The following is a 21,399-nucleotide window of genomic DNA, read 5'->3' as shown; positions in this document are numbered from 1 at the left end:
ACACCTCCACATTTTCCTGAAGAGGGTTTTCCTATGAAATTTTATTTTACTTTTTATATTTTATGTTCCGTAACGGTTCACAAATACTGCGTAGAAGTCTGTGACTGCTGCTCTGCACTCTCGAGAGAGAGTATCACGCAAATGAATATTGTGTCGTTGAGAAAACCTATGCCGTGAGGTGTCACAACACTTTTATTTGGGGTATAAAAGTCTCTTTATCCCTTTTTCTGTAGGGTGCCCTATAAAACGCATTGACCACCCGAAAGGTAGTTTTATTTGCCGGCATTGTTTCGGTCACTTGGGCGATGCTTGGTTACGAAACGTAAGAAAAATGACGCCTGTAAGAATTATGGGCGGCATCTTGATCGGTCGCTTTTGTAGCACGGTTCGAAAGAAAATTAGTTTACTCTAGCGGATTCTTGTGTGTGCTTACGTGGTCTTACCTGAATTGCGAAGGAACAAAAGTCAGTATGAGTGGTGCTGGACCGCGTGTCGTTTTGAAAGAGGGGATCTGTGAGGTCAGTTACAAATCTGTAAGCCCCAGTTGAAAAAAAAGGAATACCGATAAAATTTGGGAAAACACAACAAAAATAACGAAACGACATTCGCTGTATCAGAGCTTTCTTTTACATCTGGTAACCATTCACGCTTAGAGTTTTTGACGCTTTCGTGCTTAACCTTTGACGCCTAAAGAAAATTTCCTGTTGAATTATTTGAAAACAATAACTTTTGTTCAATTGGTCAGTATTTTCTTGAGTGAGCATAAGGCTACAAGCTACTACTGCCCCTTTCCTGAAGATTCGACCTCGAAACTACAGGGCTGATTGGAAGCTGACAGCGTTCTGAGCTGGGCTACTATGCAGGATTCCACGTGTTAAGCATTCGTCCGAGTTTGCCCTAAGTATTCCCTAGTGCGCGACAGCAGTTACACACCGAAGATAGCAGAGGAACGCGAAAAAGCAGCGCACGAGAAAATGTGGAAAGAAAATGCTAAGGAGAGCCAAGAACATTCACACATGACTGCGCGATGCTAAACTTCAGCGGCACCGATCTATTCAAAATTGCACGCAATAATGAATTAAAAATTGTCCTAATGAGCATTCAGTGAGCATCTTGCAAAGAATAAGATGATTATAAATTTCCTTAAAGTACGTTTTAAAGTTTAATAAAACCTTCCTTGTATAACTACTTGTACAGGAAATGCACTCGGTAGAACGATAAACAAATGAAAGAAGACACTGACAGTGTGATCACGTTAGTTATACTTTGTCGACCGCCTGCGAAGCGCATGGGGTGCCACGTATATTGTGGTAAACCGATATTCACTCTACATAAATAAATGAAACTGGTGACGTATTTAGAGATACATTTTATGTCGATACCATAAGTTCACTCTTCCGAGGGCGACGAAAGAGTTCGGGGAAATCCCTTTTTCTCCAAACTATGGCGTCCTGCATGGCGCCCCTGATCCAATTCCTGTTGCCACACTGAAGTTCACCTTCAAAAATCTGGAAGAACTGCGCCTCCGAAAAAGATGGCCTCAAAGACATGTGCTCTCTGTGCCTAGTGTAACCGGGCAATGGAGGGGGTTTCTCAGCCGCATTGTGAGTGCGTACGGAGCCCTTCAAGATCAAATAGTCTTGGAAGATCAAGAAAAGGGTTCTGTTTACCATACCTATGTTTAGAGCCTAAGCGTCGCAGTAAATGCCCCGCTACACAGCTGCGAAACAAAGCTGGTAGCGTAGTTACTTTTCTCGAAGGCACTGGGTACAATCACTGAGTAAACAGCTCTCCCCACACTCTCCGCATTCATCGCTGCTGTCGGCACTCATGGTATAGTCCGAAAAAAAAAAGCAGAACCCTAGCATTGTACTGAGAAAGATACTAATGTGAGCACCGGTCTCTAAGAGATGTGCACCTCAGAATGGCTTCATTGTCAGCAATAAATAAACAGTTTACAATTATCTACCTTCATCCTATTACCTATGAGGCCCTGCCAGCATTTACAAACTTTAAAGATAGCTTCCATGCTAGTGCATTGATCTGGAGACATTATCACCGAATCGGACGCTTTCTTTTGTTTTTCCTTGCTGTTAATTACTAAACAAGCCTTGGTTGCAGCGGTGGGCCTAAACGATGGATAAAAAAAGAGGGTAGGGTTTGCATTCCAACCCACCATACTGGCGTGATCTGATCGTTTCCTTGTCCCTGCTCTTATCTATGCCTTTGACCAGATTTATTAGTCTCGAGCATTTAGCCGTGAGGGTTTCCAGCGATAGAGCGTAAGGTAGGATGTAAAAACCTCCAAAGTCTGAGAGATAATAGACACTTCCTTTTCGGCTTGCAGTGCGAAAGCCTACTCCTCAGCGGAGCGCATTCGATAAATTGTGGAGATTAGTAGCGGGATGTGGTTATCGTGGAAGCCTGTAAATGTGAGGGAAGAGAAGATGTGAGAGACATCGGTTGAAATGACAGTAGATAACGTGATTCCCTGATGTTTGTAGAGGAGCATAATTATTAAGGCATAAGAGTCTCGGCCCGAAACTCGGTTCTCCCTTTTTCCCACCTACTCGTTCTAGAGTCACGCTTCCATTTCCGGCTTTTCACGCACTCTCCTTTTCTGAAGCTTAATGAGTGGCCTACGGGAATCATTAATCTTCGTAATGAGGAGCGGGCCTCTCCCCAGTGGCGCACGTGGTGTGGTATACTGTATGGCACCATCCTGATGTAGCGTATACCAGGCCAATAATGGTTTCAAGCCAAAGACTTTGGGTTGAGCTCTGGCGCCAATGGGTGTCGATAATTAGATTCTTTATAGCCAGAATGATAGAAAATACTGCAGGCATACGTTGCCAAGGACAAATATATTTGACTTATGAGAGGAAAAGGTAGACAACAAGAAGCCTTGAGGTGGTATGCCATGTTTAAAGCTGCGAGAAGTGTGAATGATAGAAAAGTTATGCTGGGCAAACAGCAGGCATGTAATCTATAGAGTCGCGCCAGACAGGCTGTAGGTTAAAGACACAGGTGAAGGTCATAGACATACTAAGTAGTTGTGCATTTTCCTTCGCCTCCATTGCTATCAGACACATCCCAAAAAAGTACTGACTCACTGGGAAATAATTTTTTCAAAGTACAAACTTTGTCAGGATGCATGGGTTCAACAGCATCAAGCAATTGCTTCTAAATGAGCGAGTTTGAATAGACTAGTTGTAAGAAAGCAAATTTATTCCTTCCAGAGCAAGGAAGTACTTTTTTCATGAGAAAACTCGATATTGTCTTGTGCTCTCTCAATCCATGCGGAGGAGTAGCAACAGTGTATTGATGCGTTTGAAGTATTGTGCATTGATGACTGGATAAGAAATAAAAGCTCGAGACATTTAAGCGGTTGTTCTTTGTCCACTGATGCCTGAATAGTTGTATTTTTATTTATTACAAATTTTTGTTTATGATTCAATTTCTTGGTAATGTTCACTCGAGGTTAACATTATTCTCTGAAGTTTCTGAAGTGAAGTATTCTCAACGGGTTTTTTTCTAGGCAAATTAAGACATTTGGCTCAAATCAAACATAAAATATTGCCTTCTAAGGCGCGCAATCCTGCAAGAATATTTTCACGGGCAGGGACGTGTCATGTGCCACTGCATTAATGCGCATGGAGACACCGACAAAATCTATCTCTTCAGCGCACCTTGGCGCTATATTGTGTGGCGCTCCTCTCGTTGACTTTATATATATTCTCTAGGTACCGTAATATAAAAAACAGAAATCTCTGAGAGGTATGCTGAAAGTAGAACGCTGAAAAAAAATTTACATATTTTTTACATAGCTCTAAACATGTACCTTTAGTTCGCTTGCACTTTTTTACTGGTTTGTTACGGTGCAATCGTAAAGTGCACCTTGTTATAATGCAGCTGAAAAGTAATACTGCATGGGGAGCCCAGTTACTACAACCTTCAGACCCGTAACAACCCTGCAGTAAGAAGAGGCTGCGTCTTTACATAAAAAAGCTTATTTTTATGAAGTTCATGAAGCGCAAAGGGTACTTCTTGCGGCCCTCGTCTAGGAATGTCAAAGTACAAAAAGTATTGGCATACATACAGGTCGTAGTCAATGACTCAGTATTGAAGCGATGTATACTGCTTATTTCAATCGGTTGTTACTTGGCGTATTCGATGTTTATGTCCACTGCGGTATTTATGCCAAGCGTGAGAGTAGCATTCGCTAACAAGAATAAACTGAAGCGCATAGTTCCAAGCAGGAAACCTAGGAGAGCGAAGAGACCTAGGGTATTCAGGCAGCGTATTTTTACAAACAAACCAAAAGAAGTCAGAAAAGACACCTGTTTCTAGTTTTATCTTATGTATCAAGATATCTTGTTATGGTAGTCGACTTTCAGGCGACAGATAGGCTACTCTGCTGCTGAATAATGTGTTTGTATATAGCCTTTGTCAAAACTTCAGGGCACGGGGGGTTTGCTTCTGAGCAACGCAGTGTGACTCGTTGTGAATGCCAAGCATTTAAAAATATCTTCATGCTGAGAAACAATTTTCTCCTCCTTCATCCAAACATTAGGACTTGAAAGGGTTCTTCAAGAGCTCTACAACAGCGTTATGAAGCCTTTTTTTTTTTTTGGGGGGGGGGGGGGGGGTAGCGGGGTTCTAAACCTGAAATGTAGGTTGTACACGATAAAGACTATAAATTACAAGAACAATATCGCTACAGCTTTTGATGACCCAGCGAAGACTACTAACTTCAATCGTTTTAAATGCGGCCCCAAAGTAAAAGAGGCTTGCGAAATATTTGCAAGAAAAACAAAACAAACTGATAATCATGAACAAAATTGAAACGGAAAGGCCGCCCATGTCGGAAAGCCTTGTTAACAATGATAATGCACATCGACTAATTATGGTAGTTATGATCACGTCAAAGAGCAGGAGAGCCGTGACCAGATACTGCACCATGAAGTCGCACGTAACTGCATTTAAGGCATAAAGCTAATGTACAGGTAATGCACTCGGTGGAATGATAAACAAATAAAAAAAGACACCGAAAGTGGGTTCACTTCTCGTACATTGTCGACCGCCAGCGAAGCACATCAAGTGAGTCACATATGGTGATAATCCCAGAGCGACTCACGATAACCAAGAGAAAGTGGAAGCGTGCTGAGCGATAAATTCAATGTCTTGATACGGTTAGTTCTTTTATTTGGGAGCGTCGGCAGAGCTCGGGGAGACACCGAGTTTCGCCTAACTCCGGGCATCCTTCATGGTGCCCAATGTGACAACCTTACGAAAAAACCAACGAACCTTGTACATCTCGTTTAAGACTTACTGAGAGCGCCTTATTCTTCTGGATGCTTTCCATATGCACAGAATACTGGCCTTTCATGGTCGGCGTAATAATACTTATAGCAGTATTATTCTGCGAATTAGGCTTAACGTGGTATCCTCCCCAGTAAATTCACAGTAATTCCGGCAGTTATTTCAGTCAGAGCGCACTGATGATATTTGTTTGAATAGCCAAAGAAATATCCTGGACAGAGCAGTTCTCCAAAAATGCATAGAGGTGGCACAATTATTTTTAATGTACAATTTGCTTTTTCTGGTGGTTGTCCTGCTAGTGTGCGAGTTGCGAAATCGCTTTGTAAGCGTGCATATCGAGGAAGTTTGAAATAGAATGCGCAAGTTCTTGTGGATTCATGCCAAGCCCATACCGGCGGTGACATATATAGTTTCGAGGACTGCGATGTTTTTGCTAGCTTTCTTCGAAACGAATCAGATTGAATACACGCCTATGTGACCCCTTCAATGCATAGAGGAGTTAGCCCATAAAAAGGGTAGTTTTTAAAGTGTGTTGGCGTTTTTTTTAAGCAAACAGCCCAATGTGCAAGTGATCTTGCGTGTTTACATAACTGTTGCTCGTATTTGTGCTTTGGATGTTCACGTCAGAACGGTTTCAGAACTTCTTTCACGCTGCGAAAGAAAGCATAGCTTATCCAGCAATGTCCTTATAGTGGAAACTACTTTACTGGAAGTCCAACTGGCTGTCCTTTTCAACTTCAGCAATATCTAGCAATTCGTTTACTCTCCGCTCCAATATGGAATCTTACAGCATTTATGGTGAAATTATGAATCACTCTTCAATCCCTTTCACGTAGTAATAAATGCGTCTTCAGACACGTGAAGGCAGCAGAGTCAGAAATGATGTTCTTATTTGTTCCAATCATCGTGCATCAGTTACTTCTTGACCACAGCTTTGCTATAGGTAACAATCATTCTTGGGCTTGGTGCTCGGTTCCTTTGTAATGAAATGCTTCGAAATTTAGCTTGTCGGAGCAAAGGCGAGGAAGAACCAGCTGCAACAGCGTTGAGGTTCTATGTGTTTATTTGCGCTGCTCGCGCTGCGCCGCGTGCCAAGGCCTGCGAGCCGAGCGCGGCGCAAGGGGCCCTACAGGGCTCCCCCTGTAAAACGGAGCCACAGGATTCGCCCAGCGGATGTGCTTGGAAGAAGCTGCGCACAATGCTGGCGCAGTCGAAGGGAGAGCGAGTGTAAGGCTGACGGGCATAGGAGTGGAAATGTAGGCTCGTTTGAGGCGGTCAGCAGCCACGACATTTACACGGCTATTGAAGTTTAACGTGAAGGTATTCTGCGCATGATGGAGGGCTCGGAACACTCCATCGTAGGCCGGCATGAGGGGTGGACGGACGTGGTCATCGCGGATGAAAACATTGGTGCAGGAGGCCATGTCCTCACTGACGAACAGGAACTGAGGGTGACTGGCTGCAGGGGTGATAGAAGAAATGTAGCGAAATGTGTTGTGTAGTTCGCGAATGCAGGTGGAAGCGCCATGGATTAAGAGAGGGGAGGAAGGAGAGAAGAATATTCCAGGGAGACGCAGGGGAACGCCGTAGACTAGTTCAGCAGAAGAGCTGCCGAGGTCAGCCTTCAGGGCCGGGCGAATGCCCAAGAGGACGAGGGGAAGGTGGTCGGATCAACATCCTCTTGTCTGATAAGTCGTAAGGGCAGCCTTCAGTTGTCGATGCAGACGTTCCACGATGCCATTGGCCGAAGGATGGTAGGCGGTCGTATGGATGTGGCGAACGCCCAGAATATTGGCAAGAGCAGTGAATAAGGCCGAATGAAACTGGCGGCCGCGGTCGGTGGTGACGACAGACGGGCAGCCGAAATGAGAGATTCTGCCGGCCATGAAGTCCGAAGCAACGGTTTTGGCTGTAGTGTCAGCAATGGGCAACGCCTCGGGCCCGCAGAGGAAACGTTCCACACAGGTGAGTAGGTAAGAGGCCCCACGGGATAACGGGAGTGGTCCAACAATGCCTATGTGAACGTGGAAAAACAGTGCGTCAGGCGGCCGAAAAAGCGAGGCAGGCGTGACGGTATGCCTGCCTCGCTATTTCGGCCGCCTGAAGGTATGCCCGTGAGCTTTGCTTTGACGCGCTGGCAGTGAAGGCAGGTTCGTGTCCAGTGGCGGACGTCGCCATTGATGCTTGGGCAAAAAAAAAACGAGATGTGATCAACTTCTGCGTAGCACGAATACCAGGGTGGCTCATGCGGTGCAGTTTTTCAAAAATGGTGCGACGGAAAGCCAAAGGTACGTCGCGGCGCGAGACGCCAGTGGATGTCTTCCACGTAATGATCTTGGGGGAAAACGCCAGTGGAAATTCGTCGATGGACAGGGACGTGGATGAGGAGCGAAGACGATGCAGCTCTGGATCATTGCGCTGTGCAGCCAGTAGGTCCTCCATGTTCACTGGCGGTTCGAACGCCATGGCACTAACACGAGGAAGTGCATCAGCAGGAGCATTCTCCGGGACGTGAACGTGACGGAGATCCACTCTAAACTCGGAGATAAAACACAGTTGGCGGATCTCGCGTGCAGTGTAGGTGCTGTGGTTGATGACGAGCCCATCTTCATCCAGTGGGTGGAAGAAGGCGCGCAGATGAGCTTCATGCTCAGTACCGGATGCACTTTCTACGAGGAAATCATCGATGTAAGCGAAAACGAAGTCGAGGCCTCGCGTAACTTCGTTGATAGCTCGCTGAAAAGTTTGTGCGGCGTTGCGCAAGCTAAATAGCATCCGCACGCATTCAAAGAGGCTAAACGGTGTGGTAATGGCCTTGTTCGAAATATCAGCAGGCTCCACAGGAATTTGATGATATGGCTTCGCTAAGTCAATTTTAGAGAAGATCGTGCACCCAGCCAGATTTGATGTGAAGGCCTGTATGTGAGTAACTGGATAGCGGTCTGGTAAAGCGTGAGCGTTGAGGTCGCGGTAATCTCCGCATGGTCTCCAGTCGCCCGGATCGTTCTTTGGCACCATGTGAAGTGGCGATGCCGAATTGCTGGAGGAATGATGTACCATGCAGAGTTTAAACATGTGTTGGAACTCACGGCAAGCTACAGCGAGGCGTTCTCCCGACAAACGGCTAAAGCGACAAAACACCGGAGGTCTCGAAGTCACAATGTGATGAGTGTTCGCGTGCTTCACTGGTGACTCTCTGGTAGGCGGCTTTGTGAGGTTGCGAAAATCAGCCAGAACTTTCGCATACCGCGAAACAGGGACGAGAGAGCGGAAGCCCCGTCGCCGCAGTGGTGAAGAGTACATCGTTGACGAAGAGGTGCGTGCTGAGGTCTATGAGGCGATGAGCTTGCGTGTCGACGGCTAGGCTGAAGAAACTGTGGAAGTCCGCGCCGAAAACAGCTTGCGAGACGTAAGCGGTAATGAAGATCAGCAAAGCATGCGCCGCAATCCGAGGTTAAGCGTGAGAGACCGCCGTTGGCTATACGTCCGAATGGGGGAGTTGCTGATCGCTTGGAGCTGGGTGGTCTGTTCGTTTCGTAGGCGATCTGACCAAGAGGCCGCTATGACGCTGACTTGTGCTCCCGTGTCGACCAGGAGACGAGTTACAGTAATCTTGTCCGAGACGTTTTTAAAAGAGGCGGCATGTCCGTCCACCAGCACCACTTGCCACCGTGATTGGCCGGTCTCAGCGTTTCCCGAGCAGAAACACGGATATGTGCACTTGCGGGCAGAGCTGCTGAAAATACTGTGGCACCAGTAGACAACCGAGGGCGAGGTGGCTGGCCGTGCGTCGGATAATTGGGATTCAAGGGAGCGGAGGCGTGGCCTGAACCTCGGCGCAGAACGGCGCGGCAAAGTCGCGAGGAGATCGAGCCGCCTGGCAAGAGCATCAAGTGGACATTCGATGCTGGCAAGCTGGGAGTCAGCGGCAGTAGTGGGAGGCGGACGGGTCACAGAGCTGACGTTGGCGACCCGCCATGAGTAGTCCACAACACGGTCAGTGAGCTTCCCTAATTAAACATCACGCGCAGCTGCGAGGATGGGAACCATATGTGTTGGGGAAGACGCTGAAGGAACAACTCACGCAGAAGTGGGTCGTGCTGAGTAGCGGAGTCTCCCAGAAGCTGGCGCATGCGACGGAGGAGATGCGAAGGGCGGCTGTCACCAAGCTCTGTAGCGCTGAGGAGTTGGAGTTTGCTGCGCTCGGACGCTGAGTTGCGGTCGATGATAGCCGCCTTCAACGTGTCGAAGGGTCGACCCGCGGCCGGAGAGCTGATGACGTCCACTAAGTCCTCAACGACGTCAGGAGGCAAAGACGACACTAGGTGCAGGAACTTAGTCTCCTGGCTGGTGATACGTCGCAGCTGGAAATGCGCCTCAACCTGCAGGACCCACGCGCGGGGCCTATTTGGCCAAAATGGCGGCAGGCTGACTAGCTGGAACGCGGCCACCGAAGCATTGAGAGCAAGAGCGTTTTGGGGCGTGTCGCCGCCGGTTGTCAATGTGGGAGAGCCAGCAGAAGCCATGTATGAGGATGGGGTTGCGTGTTCGAAGACGGGTCACCAAATCTGTCGGAGGTAAGGCGCGGAAGACCGAGCTCCGACAGTATTTAGGTTCGAGGCCCGTCGAAGACTGCGCCCGGTCCGGACTCCATTCCGTACGAGGTTTACAAGAACTTAAGTTCCGCTGTACTGCCTCAACTCCTCGTCACCATTAACAAGTTATGGATAGAAGGCGTCGTGCCAGAAACCTGGAAATCGGCTATTGTGATCCCCATACCAAAGCAGGGGAAGCCGCCGACAGACCTCGGAAATTGCCGGCCTATATCGCTTACGCCAACATTATGCAAGCTTACCGAAAAAATCCTTGCCGCACGACTGTCGTCGTGGCTTGAGCACCATGGTTTCTATCACCTCGCCAAAATTGGCTTTCGTACGTCCATAGGTACAGAAGATGGACTGGCTGTCTTGGCGTCAGCAGTTCTGGCCTGAACTCGCAGCCACAATGTATGTACTGTACTGGCCATGGACGTTGAAAAGGCGTACGATAATATCAGCCATGCTGCCATCCTGGAATCACTTGACATGCTGGATTTCCCCGTTAGAGTGCGCAATTTAGTTAAATCCTTCTTTGAAGGCCGACACTTTGCCATACACCTCTGTGGTGAGGCCGTCGGATCATTTGTGCCTCTTCGCGGCGTTCCCCAGGGATCGGTGTTATCGCCAACTTTATTCAATATTGCTTTTGTCCCCCTTGCTTGGCGCTTACATGATGTCTCTGAGATAAAGCTCTTACTGTATGCTGATGATACAACGGTGTGGAGCACTCACAACGACCTGATGACTCAAGCAGCAGGCATACAGTCAGCCATACATATTACGTCGACTTTTGCTTCTTCAGTTGGTCTGCAGCTTTCAGTGAGCAAAACCACGTTCGTGTCAGTCGCCAACCGCTGGGGGCGCTGTAAATTGGCTGCAACACCAATCCGTCTGCATCTATCCGGAACTCCAATTCATGAAAGTTCGACCGTAAAATTTTTGGTCTTGACAATACACGAGTCAGGAACAGGTACTGCTTGGCTTTCTCGGGCTGAAAAGCAAGCAATTCAGGCGTTGGGCCTAATTAAACGCCTTGCTCCTAAATCAGGTGGAGTCCGCTCTCATGTTGCACTACAGTTGGTGCGGGCGGTTGTGCAACCACGCCTTGTTTACCAAGCCCAATTCTAGCATTTGACGAGGGCTCAATGGGATCGTCTAGAAGCTGTTAATCGAGAGGCAATGAGGGTCATCACTTGCATTCCCCGCATTACCCCGATCGTGGCGCTCCAAGAACATGCGCAGCTGAATACACTACATGAGCTGCTGCAGCAACGACGCGATGCTCGCCACCTAAACTTCATCGCACTCCATTCTACAGCCGCCCCCGCCAGTTCTTCCTCCCTGGCGTTCTGTGCAGCTAAAGCGACAACAAGCCAACTGATATACGTCGGCCATCATCTACCCGCGCGGCATCGTCGTTCCGCGACCGAATTACAGGTCAAGACGCCAATCTGCCGCATGGCTCCGTCGTTATGTACGTTGACGCAAGCATCCAGGCCTACGAAACAACAACGGCAGTTTACTGTCCTTTGAAGCCTGCTCTGAACAAAACGTCAAGGTTTCGCCTCTCAGAACCTCCTTCCTCCTTCTGTGCGGAGATGCTTGCGGTTCAAGAGGCACTTTGCTCTGTGGCCGCCGTTCCCTTGCTACCCGCGGCCCGCATTGTCAATCGCACCGACGCACTTCAATTCACACGCCTACTACGACGAGTCAGTCGTACCCCAGAAATCTGCCAAGACATCCATCGTCTAGCGGCACGCATCACGCAGCAAATCTGTATTGAGTGGGTCCCGTGTGACCTCCTGAGCGCGCAAAGCTGCGCAGATTCTGCGACCCGCTTTTCGACCCCAACGCCGTCTTTGCCTCGAGTCCTCACTCTGGATGTGGATGACACTACCCTCCTTTTAACAAGAAAGGAACACCTCCGGCGCCGCACACGTGCTCTAATACCTCCGTGTGCGGTAACCCTCCCCCATGGTCTTACCCGTGCGAAGGAGGTTGCGCTTCGGAGGATACGGTTCGGGGTTGCCCTCACTCCAGCTATTAAACACAAATGGCCGCATTTCAAAGATTTATATCCCCACCCCGGGTGTCCAGTCTGCAGGAACAGAGACTGTCAGGCGGATATCCACCACCTGTTGTGGGACTGCCCGGCGCTGATACCGACGAGTCTTCGGCACTTGGCGGCAGTGGGACTATCACCGGACAATCCCGATAGCTATATTGCCTGGACAGCGGGTCCATATCATCGTTCGCTTCTTGATTTCATCAAATCAGCCCACCTTTTTTCATTTATTTAAGCATCTTACTCATCTTTCAGTTATAGTTTTTATGCCCTGAGGCAATAAACACCGCTTCAAAAAAAAAAAAAAAAGTTCGGACTGTTTATTTGCGCTGCTCGCGCTACAGCGGCCTAGCCCAACTTCCTCTTTCTTGTTCGGCGCCTCGTGCCATGGCCTGCGAGTCGAGCGCGGCGCGAGGGGCGCTACAGGCTTCTAACTTCACCTTGTAAAGATGAACACAACCTTGTGATTTGCCGGTATTTGCTTAAACAGCCCTTTCGTCATTTGTATCTATCAGCATCACCACTATTTCTCGAATACGTAAGCCATGTAACTATGTAGGTGAGTGGAGCAGGCAGATAACCTCACAATTGTCTTTTCTTTTGTGCTTCCAGTGCTGTCATTTTATAGCTTTCTTACTCCAAACTGCAATGTTGCGCGTTCTCACTTCACTTCAATCTTGCATTTTTCATGATCATTCTTGATTCTCATATGGCATTGTAATGCTTGCCATGTCGGGCAAGCACAAAGCTGTGCGGTAGCATCCGAGATAGACTTTGTACCATGTGCTTACTGAACGTATCTGACAGGCTTGAGCGCCTGAGCAGGTTCCGTTTTCTGGATCGTGGAGGAAAAGAAGCAAGGAAGGCAAAGACAAATTAGAGGAAAGCAGACCAAACGCTTGGTCACTATACCAATTCTTTTTCACTTTTGCCGGTGCAGCCGCATGAATCGAATGTTTTATCGTCCTAACAAGAACGACCAAAAGTAAACTTCGCGCTCTATATTACCCCTTCTGAGCACCCGCTTAAAAGTCGAAGTTTCGACCAGCTTGCCTGAATTATATATGTCGGATGGTCTGCAAAGGGGAGCGACAAAAACAACAATGTACACGTCAAAGCACAGAGATAGGCTCTGTTTTTATCATGATGGTCTGTTGATGAGGAGATGGGAGAGAAACAAAGAGACAAGACTAAATAACTTCAATTGTGTTTTTTTCTAAAACTTTAAACAGGCTAGCCAGCCTGTATTTTTTCTGTCTGTTTCTCCTTGAAGTGCTTTAAAGAACTGAAACCACGTGCATAGACTTCACTGGGCTACTCTGGCCACAAAAGGCCATTATTGAAATTACCTGCCAGCCCGCCGCAGTAATGAAGTTATTATACAACGAAATTGCGTTTCCATGCTTCGGGGAAGTCACGTACTGTTACAAATATATTTCCGTCTTCCTGCGTTTCCTGTTTTAATTCTGCGTTTTCAAAATGCAACTTCACGATTGGCGAGTCAAAGAACGCTGCTAACTGCTTGGCGCATACCAACCAGATATGTAGCAAACTATTCCTAATAATTTTTGAACGATGAAGCCACGTGTGCGCAAGTAGAAAAGTGTGTAAGAGGTTGTATTACACTGGCCACGCCTTGAATAATTGCATATCTACGAGGGATTAATAGAAGGTATAGCTCGAAGCAAAGTTTTTATGCAATTCGAAACACTCGTTAGCGAAGACTGTTCGAGAAATTACATTAAATCTGTCGATTCAGTTCAAAATGCTGTTGGATCTGCTATGTTTAGGAAGCACTTTCAGCCAAAATTTCGAGATTTCATGGTACCGCTTCAAGTGAACAATGCCTGGATTTTTCAGTAAAATGGTACCAAAAGGCACCTTAATTACGTTTCTGACTAATTATTCTTTCTTTGGTGGCTTGATATGTGGCTTTAGGATAGTTTGCTCAGGGAATGTTAGTTTTCAGCGCTTAGGGGTGTTGCTTATTTGAGAGCTTTTTAATATTTCGGGAAAGCTTCTGAACAGCTATAAATAAATAGTGCCTGTTTGCAGCTGCGATATACAAAGTCATGGTCTTCAGTTTTTGCAAGCGCCCATCTTCAAATGCCGCTGGAATTACGCAATAACTTTACATCGATGAGTGAATATATTTCTCATGTTTTGTGGTAATATTTTTCTTTCATTCAGGCTCTTTTGCTTTTTCGGCTCGAACAAACACAAGTTCGCATGAGTTAGAGACCATTATCCTTGGGCTTTTAAATACAGCAGCATGTCACTACTCTCCTAATATCTAAGGGACTAAATTGAAGCAGCTTTTGTCTTCGAAAAAAATTCGTTTCCCACTCTAAATACCTATCATAAGCGTGTTTTTCACATGCTTTTTTACGTTTCCTAAAGTTTCATTCCGAAATGTCTCTTTAGCGATGAATCGTAGCCAGCGCTAGAGACAGAAAGCTATTACAACCGCACTGGAAAAGAACAAAACATAGCGCCGAGCATACACAAGCTGTACAACGAGCCTAAATAATAAATACCACAAGTTTAATTCAGAGTTATTTTTAATTCCATAGAATTAAAATTAACGTAACGAGCAAAATTCGCTCAAACATGTCATGAAATTCGCTGATTGTTCAATACAGGTCACGTGAACCTGTGACGTCATCACAGCCCGTCCTCATGAGCTAACCTGATTGGTCAAAAGAGGTCCCGCGACATTGTGATCCATAACTTGCCCACCGTGTCAGGTAGCTATTAAATAATGATTGGTCGGGAGAGGTCATGTGGCCTTGTGATGTTGCCAAAACCTGCCCACTCAGTTGTGAGCTCAGCAAAATGGATACCTGCTACTGCAGCTAACAGTCTAAAGAAGGCATTTCATGGACCGACAATTCCAAAGAAACTGGCGCAAACAAAAGCACGCTCACAGAATGGAAAAGAAACTGCGACATGTGTGAAATTTTATGCTACCATATTATACCTAATCGTCCCCATTGCTTATTCTTTTTTGCCGTGGCCCTTCAGGCTGATAGGAGATTCCGGTTCACTGACAGAAATAAGCCTTTTGCAAACAGAAAACAAGAATTTATTTATCTTACCGAGCGCTTTAAGCATTCAAGAAACGAAACGAGTATGATGACGATCACAGTCTATGACATCTTTTGCGCGACACAACAAGCGAAACACACTGTAATACGCGAGAGGCCAGATAAAGTACCACGAACACCCTGTCAAACTGGGGCTATAACCGTCCTCTGCAAGCCAAATGATAAACATTTATCAGCATAAATTACAACGAACGGTAAGTAAGTTGCTTAAAGCACATGGAATCGTGCGGTGCTTGTTGCATGGGTATTGGCCAGGCGGATATCGTTGAGCAAAACTACGCCGTAACGATCCATTAACACACAGAAAGACTGGGCGCACAGTGACGGGAGCAAGGAACGGTGATCAAACCAGCCAACGATAAGGGAAGAAATGAAGGAAAATCAGGTTACAGTTACCTCTTTACATTCAGGAAACTATTTGTTTCCCGTGTAACATTTCGGAATAACGCGCGGAAAGGCATCGATTAGACAAGACTCATAGCGTGGCACATACAGGAATTGAGGGGTTTTATTTGCCAGCCATGCAGGCGACTGTTGATTATGAGCTACATAAGCATAAAACCCATAAGAATTGTTCAATGACGTTTTTTTCTAAGTATTAATGGAGTATCTTATTAGAATTCCGTGTTTGTACTAGCCTTCCTCTCTTGCTTATCACTCTGAACTCGTATATCATTATTCGTAGGCCGGCATGGCAGCTTAGACAAAGCTCAGCCTAAGCCGGAACTTGAGCATGTGGTTTCTGCATCCAATTTCTGATAAGAGTGGTCGCTATTATGCTAGGAAAATTACATCCATATCCAACAAACGTAATGAGTTTTTCAGAAAGAACATGACAACTTGTTTGTTCAAAGGAGCGCATTTAAAAGAGAATGTACATTTTTCATTCCCTAGCGCGCCGCACACGATCCAGAGCTTTTTAGGCCCAAGTCGACGGTCGATGATAAATCTATCAAATCCATGTTTGCTTCCATTTTCGGGCCCAAAATGCTTTCGCTTTAGAGTTTGTTGTTATTCCGCGTGTTGCGACCATCCTTGGAAGCGAATTATGCCGCGCCATACCGTCCTCTGCAAGCCAAATGGTAAAAATTTCTCAGCACAAATTACAACTAACGGTAAGTATGTTGCTTAAAGCGTATGGAGTCGCGCGGTTCTTGTTGCATGGGGATTGGCCAGGCGGATATCGTTGAGCGATACCGCGCCGTAACGATCCAGTAACACACAGATAGACCGGGCGTACAATGACGGACACAAGGAACGGTGATAAACAAACGAGCCAACGATCGAGAGAAGAAATTAAGGAACCCCAGGTTACAGTTACTTCTTTGCAATCAGGAAACTGCTTGTTACCCGTGTAACAGTTCGGAATAGCATGCGGAAAGGCATCGATTAGACAAGACTCATAGCGTGGCACATAGAGGAACTGAGAGACTATATTTTCCACCCGTGCAGGCGACTATTAATGATAGGCTACATAAGCATAAAACCCATTAGAAGTGTTCAGTGACGTTTTTATAAGTATTAATGGCGTCTTCTATTAGAATTCAGTGCTTGTACTGCCCTTCCTTCCTTGCTTATCTCTCTGAATACGTATTTCGTTATTGAGTAGGCCGTCATGGCAGCTTACATAGAGCTCAGCTGAAGCCGGAACTTGGGCATGTGGATTCTGCATCCAATTTCTGTTAAGGTTTGCCGCTATTATGCTAGGAAAATTACATCCATATCCATCAAACGTAATGAGTTTTTCAGAAAGGACATGGCATCTTGTTTTTTCAAGGGAGCGCATTTCAAAGAGAATGTACTTTTTTCATTCCCTAGCGCGCCGCACACGATCCAGAGATTATTTTGCCCCACGTAGACGGTCGATGATAAATCTATCAAATCCATGTTTGCTTCTATTTTCAGGCCCAAAATGCTTTCCCTTTAGATTTTGTTATCCCGCGTGTTGCGACCATCTTTAGAAGAAAATTATGCCGCGCCTTACAGAGCACTGTTCTCATTTGGCAGTGTGGTCCGCACTGAAATCCGTTGTGTATGTTCTAGAACACATAATAAAACAGCACCTCCAATTAGGTTGACGGTTAATCTGGCTGAATGCTGTGAAGTGCAGTCGTCGACTCTAGTTTCTCATAGTTATGAAACGGTTGTTTCACGTAACGAAAATTGGCAACGTTTTTTTTTTCTTTTTGCCAGAAATAGTTGTTACTAGGGACATGTTTGTTGTGCTGTGCAGCATGTAAGGCAGCTGTGATGTTAAAGGACCTGTCCCTCCGTAGAGGAGGCATTACTTTATATCAGTACAACGTCAAAGTGCAAATGCTAGTTTGTGAAGAAATGGCGATTACGGCCTTGGTGCAACTGGCTGAGCATCAGAAAATACGACCTTGATGCCCAATGTGCTTCCGCTCCACCTAGAATCCACCAGATCACGCATGGTATAGGGCGGCTGCTTGTGTGTAATCCATTGAATTTCACTGTGGAAGTGCCATTTTTGCCTGTCATCAATCTGTTTATCATTTAGCAATTCTGATTATACTGTCCACCCATGGTACCCTACTGGTTAGTTGTCACTGTTAGTCTCATTTTAGGTAGTCTACGATTGGCGGCGAGAGTGAAGAGTAACCTCCTGACAACATGTACTCGTCACGCTGACAGCAGTAGTAATATTTCACAACGGTGGTAATTTTTGTACCCTACATTGGGTAGAGCCGAAAATTAGGCCAACGAAACTTAAAAATTTGCGTGCTCAAATTGTTAGCGCACATTTGGCACACATATTCATGTCGGATTCTGACGCTTAGGGCTTCTTTAGTTATCAGCGGTTGAAGGCGGTGGGTTGCTTCTGCTTGACAGAGAGAGTTAAATATGTTTACGCCGCACAATTTAGGCAGCCCCAACAATGGCTTTTAAGCCGCACATTAGGGCGAGCTGCCAAACCCAGCCGACTGGGTGTAAATGTTGCAGCCGTCAAAAAGAGTTTCATTTTTGCAAAGGCAACGATTAGGAGGACCTTCATTTCCTTATTGTATGCTAACAGTGACAAGTGCTTTAAACATATTTCTGTAATTTTGCCATTTCATAATTTTCACAACTTCAGTGAATATTGCTATTAAGTAATCCGATGCACGTACTACCAGCAAAAAAATGACACCCGTACAAGACAAATGAGATTGCCACCACGGTGGATGAGTGGTTATGGTGCTCGGCTGCCGGCCCGAAAGACGCGGGTTCGATTCCGGCCACGGCAGCCGAATTTCGATGGAGGCGAAATTCCGGAGGCCCGTGTACTGTGCGATGTCAGTGCACGTTAAAGAACCCCAGGTGGTCGAAATTTCCGGAGCCCTTCACTACGGCGTCTCTCATAGCCTGAGTCGCTTTGGGACGTTAAACCCCCATAAACCAAAACCAAATGAGATCTTAACCAAGGGAAGCTCAATGTTGCTATGGATTAAATTCATTTTACAGGTGCAAGCATTCACCTTCAGATATTAAAATTATCAACGCTTGTGTTGACAATACATGAGTATACGTTTGCAGTTTCTTTCGCCATTTCAGTGCCGTTTTTCGCGTTTGATATCTTGCTGAACACAAATTCGGGCTGATATTCGGGGTGTCCAAGAAATGCACAAAAAAAAACAGAAAAACAAAATCTTAACGACTTCATTTAAAAACGAGCGCATAAAATTTGTACCTACAAAAGAAAACACTAGGTCAGTTCGGCATGTCGTCTGCTGACAGATATTCATTATATTTCGACTGGTTTGGAACCTTTAGTTGAAACTGGATAAAATGGATAAAAAAATTGTCTCTATGCTCCTTCACGTGTGCCGAAGATAAAGATGTGTTCTTCCTTTCTCCGAATACTGCTTCAATCTCAAGGAGGGGGCGGGAGCAATTTCTAAGGCTGCAAAGGAATGCTTGCATTCCTGAACTTTCAATTTGGACCGAAGAATATCCCAGGCCTCATTGCGAGGTACGACAGATCCTCATAACTGGGGCACACTATTCACTGCGACATGCACACGGCAGCGACAGATTGATGGCGGATAGCAGAGATGAGGTCGATCGATTCCTACCTCTATTGTCTGCGTGAGCTTCGGTTCTTTTCCTCCCCCGCGAGGTATCTCCGTTTCCTCGCCGCTTACAGCCTCCAAGGAACACCACGACTGAGCGTCCCAAGGAGACGGGCTGTCAGTTATATATGGCTGGAACCTAGGCAAATTCGTTTTGTGCAATCCCTGATGCTAACCATCACCATCGGGAGTCTTCTCTGCGCTTTACTGAAGCAGACACCGGAGCTCCGTTCGTTTTCGATAACAGGCCAAGTTTACTGGAAACACCCAAGCCGAATAAAGCGACAGAGAAGTGCCAAAAAAACAAAAATATTTGCCTAATCAAGGTTAATGACCAAGTGTCTGCAGTACTCTAGCATTATTCTGTATCACTGTATTATTTGGTTGCTGCTCTGTCGCGACGGCAAGGGGCTGCAAAATGTTACAAAGAATTCAGTTCGCACTACAAGCATTTCTTTTCTTACAAAATACAGCAAAACATTTGTTTTGACGAAAGAAAATTTTGCGATCCACGTATAAATGAAGGCCAGAAATTATTTTTAGGGGACCGGGAATAGGGCTTTACAAAAAAAATCAATGAAACAGTGCAGCTTTACTATCTAATCACTTGCGTCTGGTATAGTGAAATAAGAATAGAATACGAGCCGAATGAAATTTGAATTGAATTCAGTGTTGTTTGAAATATTTTACAAATATTTCCCGCTTGTACGAGCATTGGCTTAGAGCAAATAGTTCTAGGAAAGATCGTAGCTCAGTGGCATCCTGTTGCAAGGTGCTATACACCAAAAACTTTAGATATAGCTTTCGAAGCGCGGTACATTGATTCCCCCTATGAGGTACGCAGTAAGAGGTCAGAGTTTTAGCTATATAGCCGTCCTAATGAACGTGGAGAAAAAACCTTCTCTGCTGATGACAACAATGAATGCACTACCGCTACTTATCAGTGGGTCACAGAGGCGCAAGCATTGAGTCACAGCTTTCGATATTGCAATTCACAACATGGTTTGCCGAATGTGTCTCAACCAGGCCGCGTAACCAAATCTTGAAGCACCTTTATAAGTATTATAAACTCCTGGCCTCGAATCGCCTGTGTCGCGACCTCTTTTTTCGAACAACTGGTGAAATACATCACGCCGTGGCTCACAAAAACTTAGTGCCTTATATTCATATAGTACTTGGACAGCAAAGAACGCAATCAGTTTTTTCGTACAACTTTGAACATGCACCATTTGAATCTGCGGTTCGAGTAGAATAAGAGTATATTTGATACGCCATTCAATAATTACAAATATCTGACCAATATTGACATTATTAAGAAACTTCTGTGTCGGCGAAGAATTTCTTTTCTACAATAGAAATGAGAAAACCAGGAAAGAAGAAAACTGGAGAACATTGTAAATTTCCGCACACATAACCACATATCCAATCTCTCATCTTGAGAGGAATTGTGTCTAAAGCAAGATCGTTCTGACTGAAATGAACTTCCCCGCTAGTGGCAAGAGAAACTAGACCTATCATGATTGCAGATATTGGTTTTCCTGTTCACGCAACCTATTACCTTGTGAATTGCACGGGTTACGAAATAATACAATATTTATGTTGTTACGATGAGAATTCATATATTCGTACAGGTTTACAAAATGTGTATAAGAATTTCTTTTAAGCAAGAAAAGAAATGTCTGTGTTTTACAACGGGGATAGTAAAGCCGTTCTCTCTGTGTGACCGTTAAAAACACAAAGCCTTTAATCTATGGCGCTCTTGGAAATAGGAACACCAGCTAAGATCGCTCTGCTTACAAAGCATGGAGGAAAAGCCGTTTGCCTTTGCTAACGCAGAGAAACTTTTCCTAGGTATAAGCATCCAGCGATAAGTTGTTTCCACCTTAATGGCAGCTTAGCATTCTCACATGCTTGTTCGTGTGCCATTTGTTTGCGACATGAGAAGAATATTAGGTGCGTAGTTTGCAATCGCTGGCTCCACAAAATGTCACACTTGCAGATAATGTGTCGTCAATCTCACGTTGTCACCCAAAATTCAGATCAAGCATGAGTGACGCTCGACCCACATGAGAACAAACACTCGGAAAGAATATCAGAAACGTCGATTTGGTGTACAGTGCAAGTGCAGCGCTCGACGTGAAGGCGCCTACTCTTTGTAGCCTCGTGGATATAGCATGTACTTCACACGGCCGAGAAGGCAAGCGACCATAAGCAGTGCTTTTTTTCATTCCCTT

This window comes from Amblyomma americanum, chromosome 5, assembly GCF_052857255.1.
Source record: "Amblyomma americanum isolate KBUSLIRL-KWMA chromosome 5, ASM5285725v1, whole genome shotgun sequence".
Taxonomy (NCBI): Eukaryota; Metazoa; Arthropoda; class Arachnida; order Ixodida; family Ixodidae; genus Amblyomma; species Amblyomma americanum.
This window is presented reverse-complemented; position numbering follows the sequence as displayed.